Source organism: Bidens hawaiensis, unplaced genomic scaffold (genome assembly GCF_021521415.1).
Source record: "Bidens hawaiensis isolate Kalapana, Puna unplaced genomic scaffold, B.hawaiensis_p1.1 tig00036294_1, whole genome shotgun sequence".
Lineage (NCBI taxonomy): Eukaryota > Viridiplantae > Streptophyta > Magnoliopsida > Asterales > Asteraceae > Bidens > Bidens hawaiensis.
In genome coordinates this window covers 18,003-41,044 of record NW_027496319.1, presented here as the reverse complement: position 1 = coordinate 41,044, position 23,042 = coordinate 18,003, and positions in this window count along the sequence as shown.

Here is a 23,042-nt window from a genome sequence, read left to right as displayed (position 1 = left end):
CTATGAACTATCTTAGGCTTGATCACAATCTGATTACACCCTTGTTAAACTCTAGACATACACGTGTTGTGCGCAGATTTGCTGTTATTATCTATGATTATCTATGGTTATCTATTAAACTTGATTTCTCACCAACACGCAAGTGTTTGACGTTTATTTTAACACATGTTCAGGTTTGCAGTAGCTGTTTTGGAGCTTGTGGACACGTAGGACGTTTTTACTTTTGGACCTAGAATTAAAATGTATCAAGACAAGTTAATGTTGTTTGAATGTTATAATTTATAATATATTGATTTATGTTTGATTTATGTTCTTTATTTTCCCCGCTGCGCGTGCGCGATAAAATGTGTATTAATAAATATTGACACCAATAGTGTCGCGAGTAATGAAGCAATATGTGGCGCCCCGATGTATAATCCGCCTTCGGTCGGGGTGTTACAGATTGGTATCAGAGCTCGTTGACTTTAGGATAGGTGGTTAGACGTAACGGCCTAGAATACCTAAGAGTCCCTTCTCGCGCATGAGAGAAATCTCATGTTTGCGCGCTTATTGTTAATTACTCGTTATTTATGAATATGCTCGCACTTGCGCAGTATATGATTTTATGTTTTATTTCGCGATATTTCGATTTTTGTTGAATTTCGATTTTTATTTTACTTACATATTCGTTTGTTGGGATTTGAAGATCCGAAAAGTCATGGTGATACATGAATAGTTGATTTTCAATTTCCATTTACGATTATGTTCTGAGGTTGGAGACTTGAAAAGTCATGGTGATACATGAATTGTCAACCTCCAATACTCATTTTCTTGTATATTTTATATTGAAGATTGGAAAGTCATGGTGATACATGAATCGTCAATCTCCAATACTCGTTTACTAGCTATTTTAAATTGAGAATTCGGAAAGTCATGGTGGTACATGAATTGTCGATTCCCAAATTCGAATTCGTTATCTGTATTAAGTTTGCATTTAAATTCATGTTTTACTTCAGCATTTGATAGCATGTAACTTCGCGAAACAAGTTTTATAAGGTTATACTTTGCGCTGAAACCAAGTTATTAACTAAAACTAAAACTTTTATAGAATGCCTCCACTATCAGCTCGCTATCGCCAGAGAGAAGCATCGCGCAGGCGTAAACAGCAACGTTCCCAGGAAATGGCCGCCGCAATAGCCCAAGCCTTAAACCAAAACAATGCCAACACCTCCGGATACAACATTAAATCCTTTCATGCGGGTAAACCACCCAAGTTCACAGGTCTCGAGGGAGCCACCGTGATGCTCCAGTGGCTGGAGAAAATTGAAAACACATTCCTCCATACCCAATGCCCTTCAGACAGACGAACCCTCTATGCCTCAAGTGTCCTGGAATCTAGGGCGCTTACATGGTGGAATGGAGTAGCTCATGCGCGTGGCGCAGAAGCTGCTTCTAGCGTACCTTGGGAAGAATTTAAGGATCTCCTAATGCGAGAATTCTGCCCTCCCAACGAAGTCAAGCGCCTGGAAGAAGAATTCTGGAACTTGAAACAGTACAGCGGCGAAGCGCGCGAGTACGCGACGCGCTTCCACGAGCTAAGCTTACTGGTCCCTCACCTTGTTACCCCTACCCGCCGAGCCATCGAGAAGTTCCTTGGGGGTCTCCCCATGGAAATTCAAGACTCCGTATGGGCCAGAAACCCAGCAACCCTCTCTGACGCCATCGAGTTGGCCGCTGTGCTCAGCGACAACCATGTCAGAGCAGGAACCCTGTTCCTGCGGGGAGCTGAGAAGACCAAACCCACCAAGACTGTCCCTGAACCATCAGAAACCAAACCAGAACCCTCACACCATAATAACCCCAAACGCAAGCGCAGAGCCTATGCGCTTACCAACCCTCCCATTGTCCAACAACCCATTTATCAATCCCCAGTTTACGCGCCTAACCCACTGTCAACCTACCCAGCACCTCCTGCAGTCCACAACTATGCCTTAACCACTCCAGCACTTCCTGCCCCGCCAACTAAGAAACCTTACACAGGAAACCAACCCTTCTGCCCAACCTGTAGACTTCATCACCCACCTCAAACCCCGTGTCGACAATGTAGCAGATGTGGCCGCACTGGTCACACTACTGAGTACTGTAGAGTCCCTTCAGCCAACCCAATTGTGCAAACACCACCAGCCTACCCGCATAACCCACAACCAACTTACCAGAATCCACGACCCAGGTCGTGCTATAACTGCGGTGATCCCAGTCATTTCCGGAACGCGTGCCCGAGGCTACAAGTCCAGATTACTCAAGCGAATCCGGTGAACCAAATTTCGAACCAAGTGGCGCGAGGCCGAGCCTTTAACATAACAGCGCACCAAGCGCAAGCGAATAATGACGTAGTTAATGGTACATTTTTACTTAACGGTCACTATGCATCTGTACTTTTTGATACTGGCGCCGATAGAAGTTTTATTTCTCGCGCCTTCGAGCAGAAGCTTGCGCGACCGCGCAGCGATTTAAAAGAAGATTTTTCAGTTGAATTGGCTAATGGTGAAACTATTTTAATAAACGCTGTGATTAAAGATTGCACGCTGAACCTTAACGAAAACGATTTTCTAATTGACCTCATTCCTATGCCTCTTGGAAGTTTTGATGTTATCATTGGTATGGATTGGCTCTCGCATAATCGCGCCGAAGTTATTTGCGCTAAGAAGTTGATTCGCATTCCTCGTGAAGATGGTGATCTTCATATCTTTGGCGAGAAACCCTCCCGCGGTCTTAAGCTTATGTCTTGCGCTGAAGCCCGGAAACTCATGCGGAAGAAGTGTATTGCATTTCTAGCCCATGTGGTTAAACCCGATGAAGGAAAGAAGCTTCGCGATATCCCTGTTGTGCGTGATTTTCCTGAAGTTTTTCCTGATGATCTTCCTGGTATCCCTCCCGCTCGTGAAGTCGAGTTTCGTATTGATCTTGTCCCTGGTGCTTCCCCCGTAGCCAAATCTCCTTATCGTCTTGCACCCGCTGAAATGCAAGAATTAGCAAGCCAACTTCAGGAGTTGACCGCTAAAGGATTCATTCGCCCTAGCTCTTCGCCCTGGGGTGCTCCGGTGTTGTTCGTTAAAAAGAAAGATGGATCGTTTCGCATGTGTATTGATTACCGCGAGTTGAACAAACTCACCATTAAGAACCGGTATCCCTTACCGCGTATTGACGATCTCTTTGATCAACTCCAAGGTGCCTCTTGTTTCTCCAAGATCGATCTCCGTTCTGGTTATCATCAGTTGCGTATCCGCGATGAAGATGTTCCGAAGACTGCTTTTCGTACTCGTTATGGCCATTTTGAATTCTTGGTCATGTCCTTCGGTCTAACCAACGCACCCGCCGTTTTCATGGATCTTATGAATCGGGTGTGTAGGCCTTTCTTGGATAAATTCGTGATCGTGTTTATCGATGATGTTCTGGTGTATTCTAAGACCAAAACCGAGCATGAGCAACATCTCCGAATGGTATTGCAAAAGCTTAGAGCCGAGCAACTCTATGCTAAGCTTTCCAAGTGTGAATTTTGGTCTGATGAAGTACAGTTTCTTGGTCATGTTGTAAACAAGATGGGTATTCATGTCGACCCATCCAAGATTGAAGCAATCAAGAACTGGATTACGCCATCCTCTCCTTCTGAGATCCGTTCCTTTCTGGGCTTAGCTGGTTATTACCGGCGTTTCATTTCGAACTTCTCAAAGATCGCTTTGCCTTTAACAGCTCTGACGCACAAAGGTAAACCGTATATTTGGGGCTCGAAGCAAGAAGAAGCCTTTCTGACGCTCAAGCGATTGTTGTGTGAAGCTCCTGTTCTTGCGCTACCTGAGGGTAATGATGATTTTGTCGTGTATTGCGATGCATCCAACCAAGGTCTCGGTTGTGTTCTTATGCAACGAGGCAAGGTTATCGCTTACGCATCAAGGCAACTCAAGGTTCATGAAAAGAATTATACAACTCACGATCTCGAACTTGGTGCAGTTGTATTTGCCTTGAAAATCTGGAGACACTACCTCTATGGTACCAAGTGTATCCTCTACACTGACCATAAAAGCCTTCAGCATATCTTTGATCAAAAGGAACTTAACATGAGACAACGCCGATGGAACGAACTCATCAGCGATTACGATTGTGAGATCCGGTATCACCCTGGTAAAGCTAATGTGGTAGCTGATGCGCTCAGCCGTAAACCCAGCCAGCTTAACTGTATCTTGCCGCGCACCCAGCTTCATTTCGCGCCGATCCTAAACGGTCTTGAATCGCGCATTCGCGACTCGCAGCGCGCATCCATCAGCAATGGCAACCTTCGTGCCGAGTTAGCGTGTGGCGCGGAAGCGCATTTTGTCCCTAATCTGAGTGGAATTCTCTGCTATATCAATCGCATCTGGATCCCTTGTGATGAGAATCTTCGCGCTGATATCCTTTGTGAAGCGCACAAATCTCGATATTCTATTCATCCTGGCGCTGATAAGATGTACAAGGATTTGCGCATTACTTATTGGTGGCCTGGCATGAAAAAGGATATTGCTGTGTTCGTAGCTAAGTGCCTGACTTGTTCTAAAGTTAAAGCTGAACACCAACGCCCATCTGGTTTGCTCGAACAACCAGAAATTCCTACGTGGAAGTGGGAAGGTATAGCAATGGACTTTATTACCAAGTTACCTTTGACAGCAAGCAAACATGATAGCATTTGGGTAATAGTGGATCGTTTGACCAAGTCTGCTCATTTTCTGCCCATTCGTGAAACCTACCATGTTGAGCATCTCGCGCAGCTTTACGTCAAGGAAATCGTCTGCCGCCATGGTACTCCTTTGAGCATCATATCCGATCGCGATGGCCGTTTTATATCTCGCTTTTGGAAATCTCTCCAATCTGCGCTAGGAACTCGCTTGGACATGAGTACGGCATATCATCCTCAGACTGACGGTCAGTCTGAGCGAACTATTCAAACTCTTGAAGATATGCTTCGATCTTGTGTTCTTGATTTTGGAGGTAATTGGGATTCACACCTACCTTTGATCGAGTTTTCTTATAATAACAGCTATCATTCTAGTATTGGTATGGCCCCATTTGAAGCACTTTACGGTCGTAAGTGCCGCTCCCCGATCTGTTGGAGCGAAGTGGGTGAAACTCAAATCACAGGACCCGAACTAGTTCAAGAGACAACCGATAAAATCGCCAAGATCCGTGATCATCTGCTGACTGCCAGAAGCCGACAGAAGAGTTATGCTGATCGCAGGCGAAAGCCTCTCGAATTTCTAGTTGGTGATCTTGTTCTCCTCAAAGTGTCGCCTTGGAAGGGTGTTGTCCGCTTTGGGAAGAAAGGTAAACTTGCGCCTCGTTATGTTGGGCCATTCAAGATTCTCGCGCGTATAGGAAAAGTTGCCTACAAACTCGACCTGCCGCTCGCGCTCAGTAATGTGCATCCAACTTTCCATGTATCCAATCTCAAGAAGTGTTTAGCTGACGAGAACCTTCACATTCCTCTTGATGAAGTTCAAGTTGATGAGTCTATGCATTTTGTTGAGAAGCCCGTGGAGATTATGGATCGCGAGGTGAAGAAAACCAAGCGCAGTCGCATCCCTATTGTTAAAGTTCGTTGGCAGTCCAAGCGCGGAGCCGAGTTCACGTGGGAAAGGGAAGATCAGATGAAGATCAAGTACCCGTACCTTTTCTCTGCGCCACCTACTACGAGTTAAATTTCGGGACGAAATTTCTTAAAGTAGGGGAGACTGTGACAACTGCCCGAATCCGACCCGACCCAGGTACCCGTTTCTCTGATCCGTTTCTTTTTATGATTTAAAGTTTATTATTAATCTTTGTAAATTTAACTGAGTAAATTATATATATTTATTTGTTCATTCCCGCCTCTTTCTCTTCCCCTTTCTTTCCGCCGTCCCGCCTTCCTTTCTTGCCGTCCCGCCTTCCTTTCTTGTCGTCCCGCCTCTTTGTCTTGTCGCCGTCCCGCCCTCCTGCTTAACCCTTAAGCCTTGAACCCTCCTTTGCTTGTCCTTTGGTTCTTCCCGCCTAAGGATGTCTGCAGCTCCACGCGCTAAGGAAGCCTGCGTGAAGACATCTTGTTCCTGCAATGCGTGAAGAGAACTCTTCTCGCAGCGCGCGAAGAATGTATGTTCTTCCCGCGATGCGCTAAGAATTCTAGTTCTTCACGCAGCACGCTAAGAATTTGTAGTTCCCGCGGCGCGCTAGGAATTTATGTTCTCGCAGTGCGCTAAGGATTTGTGATTCTTCCCGCAGCGCGCTAAGGATTGTTGTGCCAGCCTTCGCGCTCGCGCACTCAGCCTTCTCGCGCTGAACCCTTTGAGTTCTGTTTAAATCTAGCCGTTTGCTTTTGTGTTGTCTTATCTTTTGAGCTGTTGACCTAATCTGCTTTGTCTGAAAAGTTACTTTCGGCGCAGCATGCGCACCAACCCCATTGGTTGACAGAAAGTGACTGACATTATCTTTTGAGGATCTGCTTTTGCCATGCTTAACCTGTACCTTTTTCTGTCTCCGCCCATGCTTTTTACTGTTCCCTGACAGCTTTCCCTTTTGCTTTTCCTCTTTTCCTGCTGCCATATCTTTTGAGATCTTTTACTTTTTGCTTTTGATATCTTTTGTTATCTTTTGAGATCTTTTACTTTTTGCTTTTGATATCTTTTGTTATCTTTTGAGATCTTGCTTTTGGAATCTTTTTGCTGTTATCTTTTCTTTTGGAGATCTTTTCTAGGGTTTATGTCCCCTAGGGTTTGCCTATAAATATAATACTATTTTCTTAACACTTCACACACTACACTTATTATCTCTCCCTCCCTCTTGCTCTCTGCCGTTGTCCTCCTGCCGCCTCCTCTCTTGCCTCCGTCTTTCTCCTTGTTCTTCCTGCTTTTCCGGTAATATATTATATATAATAATTTACTTATTAATTATGCTAACTTATTACCTAGACCTAAAACCGATCGTTGAAACATAATCTTTAATTATAGGTTAACTTTGCTTGTTTAAGAGTTGGTTCTTGCATTATCTTACATCGCATCTTTATCAAGTGAGTTATCTCGTATCTAATCCCTTTTTTATTTTTAAATGCTTTGGGATGTTCATGTGTTCATACAAAACTGAGTCTTAAACTGTTTATGAAATTTTAGTCGCGCAGTATCCCATGTGTTGAGGACGTTTACTTGGCTGTTTATTTGTATGTGTATCATTAACCGCTTTGTTCGGCCTATTCCGCAGTTCCGTTGGTACCATTAGTTGAACACGGGAGACCTATCGTTTACGGTTTTCTTTGTTTACACTTGCACAGATGTTTTCTCGTTTTTATGCTCAATTGGGAGCATGGATTGAACTATGATCTATGAACTATCTTAGGCTTGATCACAATCTGATTACACCCTTGTTAAACTCTAGACATACACGTGTTGTGCGCAGATTTGCTGTTATTATCTATGATTATCTATGGTTATCTATTAAACTTGATTTCTCACCAACACGCAAGTGTTTGACGTTTATTTTAACACATGTTCAGGTTTGCAGTAGCTGTTTTGGAGCTTGTGGACACGTAGGACGTTTTTACTTTTGGACCTAGAATTAAAATGTATCAAGACAAGTTAATGTTGTTTGAATGTTATAATTTATAATATATTGATTTATGTTTGATTTATGTTCTTTATTTTCCCCGCTGCGCGTGCGCGATAAAATGTGTATTAATAAATATTGACACCAATAGTGTCGCGAGTAATGAAGCAATATGTGGCGCCCCGATGTATAATCCGCCTTCGGTCGGGGTGTTACAGCAAGGCATTGTATTCGAAATGTCCTTTGTATGCGAACCATCAATGTATTCGACTTTATACATTGTATGCGAATCATCAATGTATTCGACTATATACATTGTAATCGAATCCATCAGTGTATTCGAGTATATGTATTGTATGCGAGTCTGCCATGTATTCGAGTATATAAATTGTATGCGAATGTATGTTGTAATCAAATTCATCATGTATGCGAATGGCCTGTATCATGAACCCTTATATTCTAGTAAACACTTAAACACAAGAGAATGGTATGCGAATTTAGATGCATTCGAATACCATATATATATATATATATATTCGAATGGATGCCTTTGTATTCTTTTCTCCCCTGACTTTCCTTCGTTCTAATCTAGTCAAGAGGGGTTTGAATACATCCTTTTTTTCCTCCTTTCTTTCTAATCGAACCATGTGGGGTTCAAACATACCCACTATGCTATTGCCCTTACTTTTATTATTGTTATTATCATGCATATTTTATCATTTATGTAATCCAACATTCAAACCCTTTTTATATTATATTAACCCATAAACGTTCCCATTTTCATTTTCGTTTAAGACCTAGCCCATATATCCATAAAGCTTGAACCTTTATGTGCTAAAACGTTCTTAGGCTAGATCTAGGGTTCCACATACGAGCCGTATATACCGTTGTGTTTATATAGTCCATTTTTATCATTAAGTTCATATTTTTATGATACATCTAAACCCGATTTGCTCTAGGGTTAAGTTTTAGGGAAAAACGTCCATAAAAACGAAACCTTTATACGTAAAGAACATACCTTTATGCGTTTTTAGGCTACAGTTAGCTTTGATATGCAACAATAATCTTGTATCTTGATTGTATATCCAAGATCTATCAAGATCTAGCTCGGTTTTGGTCTTGAATCCTTCTTCTTGGTCACGGCCATATGTGAGGAGGTGTATGTGTGTGTTTTAGAGTGTGTAGGGAACTTGGAATGTAAGAAATGAGGGTTTTAGGGTTTTTGGGAGGTTTAAGGGAGTATTTATACTCTCTTAAGACCATGGACCTAAGGCTCATCACCACACTTTAGTCCATCTTTTAATAATCCAAGTCCATACTCCTTTGTTATATTTAATCTTAATTAAATATTAACACACATTTAACAAACATAAATTCCTTTATTTATTATTATAAAAATTTAGGATGTTACAAATCCCATAATCAATTGAATCTATTATAAATAATAACAATAAGAAAACAATATGTGTGTAATTTAATTTTTGAAAAAAATTTGAAATGTATATTAATAATTCGTTGAAGAAATTACATGGTTGCAGCGAAAATATTGAACTTTGGATGTAGTTATGATGGAATAGCAATGAAGAATACGATATCGAATGGTAAACTTATAAGTGACCGAAATATAAGTTTAACTTTGGTCTTCCATGTAAAGATAAAAATAATTTGAAATATCTTGATTTATGGGAATAATAATATTAATAAATTATGAAAAGTTTTCATGTTTAATAATATTCACTAAATCATACGTGCCGAATAATATTTATAAATGATGATAAAACGTTTATTTAATTTATGATATATTAAATATTGATTATTAGAAATTATGTCAATTTGAATATTTTGTTCTAAAAATAACGCGGTTATAATTTTAGTATCAATTAATAATTAAAATTTATGTAAATTAAAGTAAGATTACATTACAATTATGAAAAGTATTTTAGTTTGACAATCAGTTTTTTAAATATGAAAATGATTATTTATTCTAGTTTATTAAATAAGTTAAATCTGAGGAAAGTTAAACACACATAATTAAAAATATATAAACTAAAAAGGTAAAATTTTGTTATGAAAACTAAACACAATTAAAATAATTTAAACTATCATTAAGGTTCAAATATAATAATATTAAAAAGATTAAAATCAATACTAACACCAAAATAATTTTTTAACACCTAAGCTTGGTTAAAAAAGTTGTAATGTGAGTTACCTTAGACATAATATTTAAAACATGAAATAATGACCAGATGTTCATACCTAATATATTTTGGTGATGACTAAAACAACATCATTTTTATGATAATGAATAGTTTATTGTTCTCAAAAAAATTATATATATAGAGATAATTACAAAAGTTAATGCCAAATCACAAAAATTAAAATCAAATTGGTTCTAATTTTACTAATATGACTAATTAATTTAAAAATGATTACAAAAATGAAAATCAAATCGTGTTAATTTGAAAACTTCAAAAAATTATGGAAAGATTTTGAAATGAGTTTAAAATTATGGAGAGTATTAAAACCTTTGAAACTTTGTTTAAAGATTGGTCAAATTCCAAATTTAAAAGGAGTTTAAAAATGTTATAATTATTAAGCATAACTTAAGGATATTATTTAAAAACAAAAATATATTAATGTACATTTTATTATTAATTTTTTTAATTACATGAATATTTTCTTTTATCTAAATTTAATGAAAATAAATATACATGAATATTCAAAAAAGAAATATACATCAATATAAAAAAATACATACTATAAAGTCATGCTCAATCCGTGAAATTAGATTATATGAGTCAGACAATAACCTGAAATAATAAAATCGAATAATAATATTGATATTATGGATTATTTTAATTATAATTAATAACCAGAAATTTTTTAAGGTGTTACCGGAAAAACGAAATTGTGAGAATGACCATGGTATATCAGATTTTTTTGTAGAATTTAAAGTGAAATTAGCTTGTATCAGTCGTGATATTCACCTGAAATTTTAAAGTAGAATATTAATGTTGATATTATGGAACATTTGATATTTAATTTATAACCGGAAAATTTGAATGCCTTACAGGAAAATAACAAATAATGATAATAAACATGGTATCTCCGATTTTGATTAAGAAAGTATAATGAAATCTTTCGTAAATCAACCGGGTAAATAACCTGGAATAATACAGTTTTTTTATAACATTGATATTATGGAACATTAGAATTATAATTTATAAACCGGATAATTTAAATGTGTCTTACCGGAAAAACGAAATAATGATACTGTCCATGGATGAAGCTGATTTTTATTTAGAACCTAGAAGAACAGCATGTAAAACAAAAAAAACAGGAAAAATATAAACTTCAAATAAATATAAGACAACCATTGTTATAGGTATAACAAATAACCGGAAAAATTACAAGAAAAACGTAAATAGTCCACATATCAGCTTCATCGCCGTTTTTGATTTACAACCTAAACTGATTTTAATAAAATCAGTTAACAATGAAAATAAAGATAAAAATGTTAGAGGAAACATAACCGGAAGAAAATATAATGTTGCCGGAAATACAATATCAACAATCGGAAGTTTATTATAAAATATAAACTTACCGGAAAATGATTAATACAAATCTAGATCTAGATTAGCCGGAATATATGAGAGGGTGAAAGGAGATCCTGCTAATAGAGAAAGAGAGAAAAATATGCTTAGGGTAAAAACTTGTGAATTGTTAAGGTTAAAATATAGGGTAGTGGATGACTTGGTATGAGTATGAAAGGCAGTTGGTGACATGGCATTGGGTGGCAATATGTAGAGGGTCTAGAATGTTGACACATGAAAATGAAGGTTTGCTTTAATAGTATGTATAGATGTAGATTTTATTTTAATTGTAGACGTTAATAATGAGTTCATTAGTTCGCGTGTTTATTTTATCATTTCATTTTTTATTGTAGATTGTCCATTATGGTTTACAAGTTAGAAAATACCTTACAAATTCATTTTTTTTCTATATATGATTTTTCATCGCCGACTGTATTACTTTTGACTTGTGCTTACCCTCTTCATTAGAGGCTTACACCACACGTAGTGGTATCTAAGCACAACCGGTTGTTTTCTGACACGTGACATCCCAGTCAGCAAGTGATAGTTTGTAAAAGTGACGTAGTGGTAAAACGCCCCATAACTATGCTCAAAACAGAGTAATGTGGTGATATTTAAGCATGTGATTGGACAACCAATCCCCCACCAACGCTGTATCTGCAACATTCCAACCCAAAACTAAGCTCACAACTAGGGGGGTGTTCCTCTTGTTTTAAGATTTTTTCCCCTCCACAACATGACCATTACATGTGGCAGAGGCGGAAACGATTTGGTAGCGATAGCCTCCGCTATCCCTCAACTTTTCGTTGGTGGTGGAATTTTTTTGTTGGTTTTTATATTTCGCTAACCTTGAAAAATATATAATGTTACTCCTGTGTGTTTAAAGCACATCCAAATTAAAACTTCAAACCAAATAAAGTCCAACCAAAGTTTAAAACCCAAACCAATAAAATCCCAATACCCATTAACCATATTTGTTTTATGTTCGTTGTTTACTTTAAAGTTCAATTTTTTTACTGTATTTCATACAATGTAAACAACAAAAAAATAAAAAAACGATAATAAATAAATTTAAACACATGGGTGTAGATTTCTTCTCTTCGGTTTCTGAAAGCTTGAAATCGATCCATTAAATTTTCTTTTTTTACTTTATTAAACTTTTCGTTTTCGAATGCACAAGTCAAAACATTGTTCAAATACTCATCACCTATTAGATTGAACAGATCCGTCTTGAAAAGCTTCATTTTAGAAAAACACCTTTTAGTGTTTGCTATTGAAACAGGTAAAACCACCGCCAACTTCAATATTCGATAAACCAAAGGAAAACTGGTGTGCTTTCCGGTTTATAGAATATTGAAGCTAGTGTTGGATTTACCCGTGGCGACCGCAACCGTTGAAAGATATTTTTCTAAAATGAAGCTTATCAGGACGAATATGCACAATCGAATGGGTGATGAGTATTTGAGCAATGCTTTAACTTGTGCAGTCGGGAAACATTTATTAAAGTAAACAAAGAGTGTGTAATGGCTCGGTTTAAGGCTTTCAAAACCCAAAGAGGAGAAATATACACATCATGTGTTTAAATTTATTTTTTATCGTGTATCTATTTTTGCTTCGTTTACATTGTATAAAATACGGTACAAAATAAAAATTGAACGTTACCCTTGAGAACTTGGACTAGATTCGCCACTGACACGTGATGATATATTGGAATATTGCTATACTATTCCTATTTAAGATTTTAGGAGTTCATGTGTATTAAAGGTATAATAAAATATTTTACTTGAATTACAAACAATACCTAACATTGCAATTTCCTCGGATAAAGTAAAGGGAAAATTCATTATATAGCCCTTTTAGGAAAGATAAACTCAATTTGACCCTTTTTATTTGAAGATTCCATAATGTAACATTCGTTAATTTTCAAACTCGAAAACCAGACCCGTTTTAAATTTTTGGTTTTATGTTTATTTATATATATAATATTTATAATGTTATTAATTAATTTCAAGTTTCGTGGAAGCGATAAAAACACACAAACGAGCACACACGATATAAACACGCGGTATGAAAATAATAAATTACTCAAGAATTTTAACGTGGTTCAGCCCAGGGGTCCTACATCCACGGGCTGCACCTAGGGCTTCTCTTTATTAGTTCAGAACCAAAGATCATAATTACATGACATTATTATATATAGGAGAAAACTAGGGCAACTTGTAACAGTTCAGATTTTTCTCATTTAATCTTTTATATTTGTTACTCAACCCGTTTCTATGTTCGGGAAATTTTATCAAAATATCTCATCTATCGAGTTATTATTATTTTATTATTAATTGTTTATTATAATTATTTAATATATATAAATAACTTTCATTGATATACCATTTTAACCCTAGACTATAATTTAACCTTGTTTTGTTTCCATCCATATAGTAGAAGGACCTAATTGCAAATCTACTATAATTTTATTATCTTAACCCGTTAACCCGTACCCGTATATCACACCCAATTCGCAAACCCACAACATGTTTATCTATCTTGTGACACAATTGTCGTTGTAATCTTGGAATGGAATCATGCATATTGTTATTCTTACCAAATCGGCCTCACCAGCGTCCGTAATTAGGAAATAACAATCAAGCTGATAAGTATTAACATATTATATTTACCGTCATCGTCATATTATCAGTATACCATTTACAGGTTGTTATAATACAATTAAACTCGTCCTCACAATTGCAGACACGTCGCAAACATATCCCCCATAACGAATTACATTATATCAGTCTTCAAATACCCAATCTTCATCGGGTTACTACCGTCTGTTTATCGAACAATTAAACCTCGTTGCATAATCGTTTAAGGTAATTTAAACATGCATTGGATTAGTCATTAAGTGTTTTACATAAACCCTATGAACAATGGCCAAACATCAAGTGTTTGGCCGATTGTGATTGCTAGGGTTTATATGGGTTTATTGATCAGTATGCTTAAATATTTTTGTTTCTGGTTATAAATTGTGTTAGCCACCAGCCCAGTTGGCTGGTGCAATTAGGCTAAGACGTATGGACGCTGAGGGCGCGGGTTCGAGTAACCCCTAGCCCATTTTTGTGGGTTGTATATTTGGTAATACTTAGATTAATATATTAGTTAATTTAATTATTAAAAATACAATATAATACATATAAATATCATAATTAATGTTTTATCTTAACCGACATGTTAACTATCCGTTTTTCCAATGTTATAACCATATGTATATGTGTGTGTATATAAAATAAATATTTAAAAGTTGTTAAAGGTTTTAATAATAAAAGTTTAAAAAGGTTTTTGGTTTAAAATACATAATTAAAAATATAAAGTGTATCTTATTATATTTTTTGAATAATTATTGGTCAAATATTTTTATAAACAAATATTTATATATTAATTATTATAACTATAATACTTATAAATAAAAGGATTTATTTTGTTATATAATAATTTTTTATAAAATAAACTTTAAATAAATTATTTTAAACACGCAAATACCCGTTTATATATCAAATTCTTTAATAATTAATCTATTAATCCTAAGTGTTTTCCGCCATTATTATTACGTAGGAGTTTCCATTGATACCTCTTGACGAGCGTGAAATTTGTTTTTATTACCGTTCCTAACGCACTCATTCCTCGTTTATTTGATAAAGTGAGTAATTACTCCCCTTCCTTTTTACTTGTTTTCCAAACTTTTTGGGACATATGCATACTTACAATATTTACATGTTATTAGTATTCACATTAGCAACTTTTAACCTTGTGTGCTATCAATTATGTGCCTAACTTGCTACTTGTTAATTTGTTTACTTGAACGCATTCGGAGAGGTCCATCATATTCACATTATAGTATGATCATACGACCGTTGTAGTAGCCAAAGCCCACTTCGCATGGCAATGGTTTTAGCGGCACTCATTTATTTGCTCATTTGGCTTGATTGTATATCTCATAAGGATAATTTGCTTATTTTTTTCTCATATTTTATTGTATTGAATTAACTGGTGTTTTACTCACTCAACCTAGTTTTGACAAATTATATCTATTTAATAGGCATATGCAGGTTTTAGATTGAATTGATTGCTAGATTGGTGAAGAACTTAAGGATGATTTATGCTAGAAGAATTAATCAAAACTTGTTTTAATTTTAAACTTGTATTCCTATTGTTGCTTTTATTTCAAGATTTTGTATTTGAATTATTTGGAATATTTAATTGAATTTAATAGATAGTCACTTTTAAAAATTGCATGATAGTACCTTGAGAGCTGTGAAGAATCAGTTCGCGCCCCAACATTTCCGCTTTAGGTTGGGGGTGACACAACTAACTTGTCCACCAAGAAAACATAAACGAGCCCTAATTAAATGATTAGACCCGACCCTATATGTATCTAATTTGAATAGTCATTAAAACAGACCCAATGAGGCCTTCACACCTAACAATACCTACTTGAGGGCCTTGCGATAAACTTTAGCTCGCCATCCAAACCAATAATCAACCCTACCATCCATTAACTCAATTAATCTTCAATAACAGAAATCCACCTAGCCTCCAAGTCCATGAACAAGCTAAAACTGTAACAACAGAAGTTCTCCAAGCCTCCAATTCCAAAGGAACAAGCTAATATTTCAACCAATCCACCTAGTTGCAGCGGCCTTTGCAACAATTTCCCGAAAGGTCCGTTGAAACTCACGAGAGCTTCAATACGATCATCACATACCCAGTCATGACAAAACCCGCCAATGACTCATCCTCAATCTCAACCGGCTCCCACTGATTTGCACTACCAGCTCTAGATACTTCCAGAGGAAAGAACACTCCCCAAATTCAGCAAGTACCTAGGAGAAATTTTATCATTCCGAATTCTGGTATTCAAAATCCAACGGTGATTTAAAACTGTAACCAAATCACGTCCCGTTCTCCCACTTTTACCAAACCCCTAAATCGGTTTAAACCTTGGATGTGCTCAACTAACATCCATGTGGCTCCAGGATTCATACTTGCAAAATGAATCCACCTAGCTCTAGTCGATTCACGGAGCCAAGACTTTACTACTCGGAAGATGGTTCCTTTAAGAAATACATAAACATGGACCTTCCCAAAGTCTTCAATAGATTCACCAATACTTCACTACATTGAGTAACATGAAATGAAGCACACCCGGATCTTGAACCCAAGAGTCTCACTGCCTTCTACTGAGTCGCAATGCATCAAACCCCGACACATCCTCAGAAGTATAATTTTATATTTTTGGTCATCGACTCTAAAGAATGTCCACACCTCTATGCATCCCCACCAAGTCAACTATGCCCAGCTCCCACTCTCCCATTGTCTTTGTTATCCTAACCCATTTCTAAAACAACACTCCATGAGATGAATCACCAATTGTACTTCCCCAAAAAATGTCTTTACCTAGCACAAGATCCTGGATTCCCTCAAATGTTGTACCACTAATCATCATTGAACAAGATAAAACTTCACTGTCCCAAATGAACAAGAAGCAATAATCAATGTTCCATACCACCTAAAAGGCAAACGATTAAAACAACAGTAGAGATTTCATGGAAAACAAGCAGTACCAAGGGTTCTATGACCATACACATGATGAGTTAACGCAAACCCTAACAGAATGATAATCCAGATGAGCAATAGTTCACATGACTTCCACTAACCTCGTTTTTTCACTTATGTCTCCACCAGCACACATAACAGGAATACTTCCATAGATGAATCCTGACACATGCTTGACAGAGCCCCCATCATACCACAAACCATGGTCTCCGTTATATAGAAAACAACGCTCCTCATCAAACAAAAAGTCATCACCTACTTTCTTTCATTTCCAAGATATACCAAACCTATTGGTTCCATTTTCATAGGCTTGTCCCACTTCAATACCACATCCAAGTTCCCTTGACAATCCAAGCAACCAAAATCCAAAATTTTCAACCTTTCGATCATGACCATCCCACTTCAGTTATCATAATAACAAACATGAAATATAGATAGAAGACAATAACAAACACAACAATGATACAGGTCTGAACTTAACGATTGTTCTTCTCAAAATACGGTTGTCAATAATTATCATAGTCAAAACCCAAACTAAGAAAACAAACCCTACTTAGTCCGCAACCTAAACTCGATGAACGGCTGAATATGAAGGCGGTGGCTACTCAGACCTAATCAGCGACCCTAATCTAATTCAATAAAAAACAACATCTAAACTACTTTGTTACCTTGTGTTAGTGCATGATTTGTTTTCCACGGCTGATTGAATAAGTTAGGGGTAGTTTAGTCTTTGTGCTTCAATTTAATATGGCTTATTTGCTATGGATTGTATAGCGAATGAGGTCCATTCGTTAGACTAAGCTCATTCGCTAAGTTAGGAGTCCATGCGCTAAGATGTAGCGTATGGAGTCTCATTTGTTAAGTTAAGTGCCCATTCGTAATGGGATTTAACAAATGGGAAGCCATTCGTTATGAGATCACCTTATTCGTTAGTGTTATATAGCGAATAAGGCATGGGCCTATAAATAGGCTGATTATGTTTATTTGGCACAAGGATTCATGCTAATTTATTCTCCGAGTAATGTTATGCTGTCAGATTCTCTCTAGAATTGAGCTTAACGTATGTAGTGTATGAATTCTTAACGTATATCAATAAAGTAATAATTAACGTATTGTCTCGTATATCATTAATGTATCCAATTGCGACTAGATATTGGCTCGTATAATGTATTATAACGTTTTCACACATGGGCACTTCCTTTATCTCATCAATAAAAAAAACAAATAGCCGCAACAAAAAACTATGTAACACCACGTAGATACCCGTCATAAAACTTAGTTAACAATGCCAATTCATAAAGTCTAGGGATTAGGATGAAAATTCTGAGAATTTCATCTCATCGCGATACGCAATGGGATACAATTAGACCCATCGTGTAACGCGATGGACTTGCACACAAATAAATATTAGGGCGGCGTAGCGATACGCGATGGCTTAAACCATAGGACCATCATGATACGCGATACCTCGTTAGGTAATCTGGTACACGTGTCCAACCACGTGTCAACACGTGGCACGTTATGACAGGCCACGTGTCACCACGTGGTATGGCGGTGTAAATTGTGGCGTCGCGATACACGACGGGGTTAAAGGAAACCCATCGCGTATAACAAACCATAAAAATAAAGGAACAAAAGAAGGAAAATTCCATCCTACATTGGTGTAGTAAAGAAAAGGTGAGGATTCCACCATGATATAAATAGGATTGTAAGTCCTTGTCTCACAACGCTAAATTACAAAACTAGTGAGCTCTTTATATGAAATAAAACTCATATGTTAATGTTCTTATAAGACATATCACACCCAGTGGTCCTAGCGAAGGTGCACCCGAACGCGCAGGCGCACGGGCTCGGGCGATAGCGCAATGTGGCTCTTTGATGGCGCTCTTTGCACTGGGCTGCCTTAGTTTATTTGTGGAAAATTAAGATTTTTAATAATCATTCCATCGCGATACGCGACGGTTTAGTTTAGCCTCATCGCGTAGCGCGATGACGTGTAACATTATCCAGAAACTATGTGGCGTAGCGATATGCGACGAACCATCCTAGTAATCCATCGCATATCGCGACGTGGAAGCTACGCGGATGAGACATGTAACCTGCCACGTGGCGTGCCACGTAGCGGGTCTAGGGCTGACTAGGAAAATCTATGAGATTCTTCGCGATACGCGACGCCCTTTCCAGAATCAGCTATAAATAGATTGGCAACGGGACATTCTTCCTTGCTCAAAATTCCCTTTTCTCTCTGAATTCACACACACATATAATTATGTATTAAGAGTATAATACAGAGTATCGTAACGATACCCTATCCGATCGAAAGAAACATACGCGAATCCAAAAGATCTGCCTATTAAGGTAAGACATTGTGCCATCGTGTAAAGTTTCTACTCTCGTGATTATTGTTATGATTATTGGTGTTATACTAATCTAGATATACTACATTGTGTTTATCCTAGGTGCTTATTATCAAGAGGCGTTAATAATTGTAAACTTGCAAGGTGAGACATTCAAGTTTTTGTACCACTCACATTTACGTGAGACAACTGTTTTCCCGACATTGTCATGATAATTTTAAAACCTATAAACCTTATGGCAGATAGTCTAAATGTTTTCAAATATATTTTAAAGTATTTTAAATACATTACAGTGATTAAGTCTCTGTAGACTTATGGGATGGTTACTACTGGTATTGTGGGGTTTTGTATACAAGGCTTGCCTACTGGGCTATTACACGTTAATTATTGAACAAGTATTAGCCAATAAGTAATATGACCAGAGTCATAGATACGGTCGAGTGACAAGTAACTTTCGGTAATTTGTAAGTAGGCAGGTGTAAAAACATCTTAATGTTGTAATTGTAAAATGTGTCATTTACAAATGAATGTACTCACCAGTATTTCTTGCTGATAAAATATTTTAAACATGTTTCAGGTGACTTGTTATAGACAAAGGAATGATGCTTGCAGGCTTCCAGCTTAAATAAGTGGCTTGTCACCAGAATAAAGAAACGTGTTTTGCAAATTAGGGTTTAACCCTATAAAACTTATGTTTGTATAAAAAGGGATTAAATTCCCGGTTTATCATAATAATAATTATGGTGTTTTTATAACTTTGATCATTTTCCTAACTACGGTTCTGATGAAATATTCCGCTGTAAAATAATTTGATAAACACCGACACCACCACTCAATGTTCACGGCTTCCCTCCCAGTGTATAAGGGTCAGGGCTGTGAAATCGCGTATCACGACGAGTTGCTAAATCCGCCTATCAAAGGGGGTGACGGGCATTGAGGCATTCTCATCCCAAAACACACTCAATCTTCACATAGTTAAATTAGGGAAGCATGCCCGATTATTTCAAAGAGCCGACAATTCGTTTTCTCGAACTTCGTGCAAGTTTAGAAGTTATAAACGAATTATCAATCGTTTAAGTGAGTTAGATCAAGATCTTACCCGTCAAGTCATCACTCTTTTCTTATTATTATCATTCCGAGTCTTCGTATTAAGGTAGGAGTTATGTTTAAGTTATTTAAGTTATAGCTTAGACTTTAATCGAGGCTATGGCCTTTAACTTTGAAAGTATTTTATAAACATTCATAATGAGTTTTCAAAGACGTTACTTCTTAATGAAGTAATGTAAATAAAGTTATATTTTTTTATGGGCATGTAGTAAACTGTAAGGGGGATATCACTAGTAGTGAGTTTCTTGCCTAAGGAAAAGTAATTCGTATAAATCTAGTTAACCTTGGGACCCGTTTACTTACCCGGAGAAACACACCAACATGTTTGAACTTATTAAGCAAAGCATTCTATATCAAACGTCACATAAAACAAAGTGTTTTCGTTCACAAACAAAGTTGTAAACTTTATCAAGGTTAAGTTTAAGGGCAATAGCTTAATCAAGAAACATCATTCAAATATTTATACAAACCTATTTATGTATAGGTTAATATCATTCTCATTCACCCAATCAAGGTTTTCTAACGCACACCGATCGTACAGGTGAATACGTTAAACCTTTACAAACAGTCAAAAGATATTTATACTCTATAAGATGAACGGGTTGTTTATTTTAAAGAATCAGTCAACGCTTACATGAGATTACGTGATCTCTAAAATGTTATAATACAAAATAGAAAATAAAAGCAACTCAGACCGATTACACATGTGTCTGGATCCATACATAACTGTCTAGCCTAAACAGTCAAAGGCTGCGTGGCCGCTGGCTAACCGTTATAATTAGTTCTCCATGAGGGGCTATGTGGCTCAGGGAACACTTTTGTGTGTAGGGTAGTGGTACAAAATCCCAGAAATAGAAATATTTCTGCTGAGTTTGTACAGAAAATTATATATATATTGTAACTATTATTTAATTGTTTTTGTAGTCATACGTGTTCACCAGCACATAGCTGGCGTATGTTTCCACCCAATGTAGGTAATTAAGTACTTTTAAAAAATAGGAAGGATTGGAGTCGTCGTAGAGTTAGAAGCGCGCAACAAGATGGCTCAACTTTTGTTATTAAAATCCTTGCAATATAAACATACATTTTGTAAACGAATACTTGGGTATTTAATTTCCAAGTAAATTTTCAATGTAAATTAATATTTTAATGAACTTAAAGTCTTCCGCTAAAATTAACCCATAAACTCTGATATATTTACGAAATATGTACCAACTATTGGTCACAGACGTAGGCTCTAAGTCGGGGTGTGACAGGTTGGTAGCAGAGCCATCGGTTTCAGGGTATTAGGTATTTAAACATTAGTATCTAAGATTTAACCTTAAGGTTATTATTATTATTAATATTATTATTACTATTACTACTACTACTATTATTATTATTTCGTAGGGATAAAATATGATTGGTGAACTTCCTATCCCTAAATCTAATTAGTGCAGATGTCTTAAATTAACTATCTTGGTCATAGACGCCGAGTAGCCATTCGAACTAAATCGACACTCATTCGCGAACCATTGGATATGGCGAGCAATAATAGTTATTACACCAACTTCTTCAGTCAAAACCAACCAATAGTTCTAGTGCAACCCTATGGGAGTCAACCCGTATATCTCCCAGGAAGCCAACAATTATTGACTGAAATTTTTGATGATACTGTCGATAACATTCCCCAATACTATCCATCTGAAATTCCACCTTATCATCCTTCCGAGGAACAAGAAGTTCAAAGTAAGATTAAACAGGAAATTAGTTCTAGCTCATCAAGTTGGATGAATTGTCATTCTAATCAGAGTAAGTGGCATTTCGGATCACCACCACCCAACTATCAATTCCCATAAATTACTGCAGGACCAAGTCGAAAACCTAAGATGAGGGTTACTATGCCTTATGAAAAGATACCATTTCAAATGTCAACTAATGATTCTTCCGAGGAAGAACCTGAAGAAGATAAAGAGAATCCTCATTTATCCCCATACGTAGGACCGAGACCCTCAATCTCCCAGCAAGCTAATGAGATTCGAGAGGAAGCTAACCTTATCGAGGAATTCTATACTACTATTATTCCTGATGAGGAAATGCATGCATATGTTCCAAACCAACATCTTTACACAAGAGAAAACACTTATCTCTTCCCAGTTGAATCTGCACCAATGGGATATTCTAACCCGCTTAATGCGGTGATGGACGAGCTGTGGAATGAGAAAGTGGATAAAAGAAAGTAGGAAAGAAAATCATCAAGAAATGTGACAAGATGAAAAATCTTGTTAGAAAGTGAATTAGAAATTAAAGATAGTCTAGTTGTTAAGAATCGTTGTTGACTATGTGTTTTTTTCCCGTAACAAAAATAATGTAATATAAGGTGTGTTCCTTTTCAAAATTAAAATCTTGTCATATTCATGTACAACATGTATGGACAAGAAAAAGTCAACAGTAATCAGTGAATTCCGTACCAAGCAGCCCAACCAAAACCTAACAGTATATCAGATCTATCCTATGAAGGTAGTCCAACACAAGTAATCGATACTACGCCTTCGCCCTTTGAGAAGTTACTTTGTGAAATAGGATTGCTCCCTTGTACAATTTCTTCATTTTAGATAGCTAGAGCTAAGCCTGTCCTAAGTATGAGTCTGGTAGGACCTTTCAGTCAAGTGCCTTGCCTTCCTTGCCTATTCATTTAGTCCAACAATTGAAATACCTATTCGCATTCCTTCCCAGTCCATTTCGAAAGTTACTTTGTTCAGTCGATAGATGCAATGCTGCGATGGAGAAGTCAACAAAGAAAAGACCATAGAAGAAAATATTC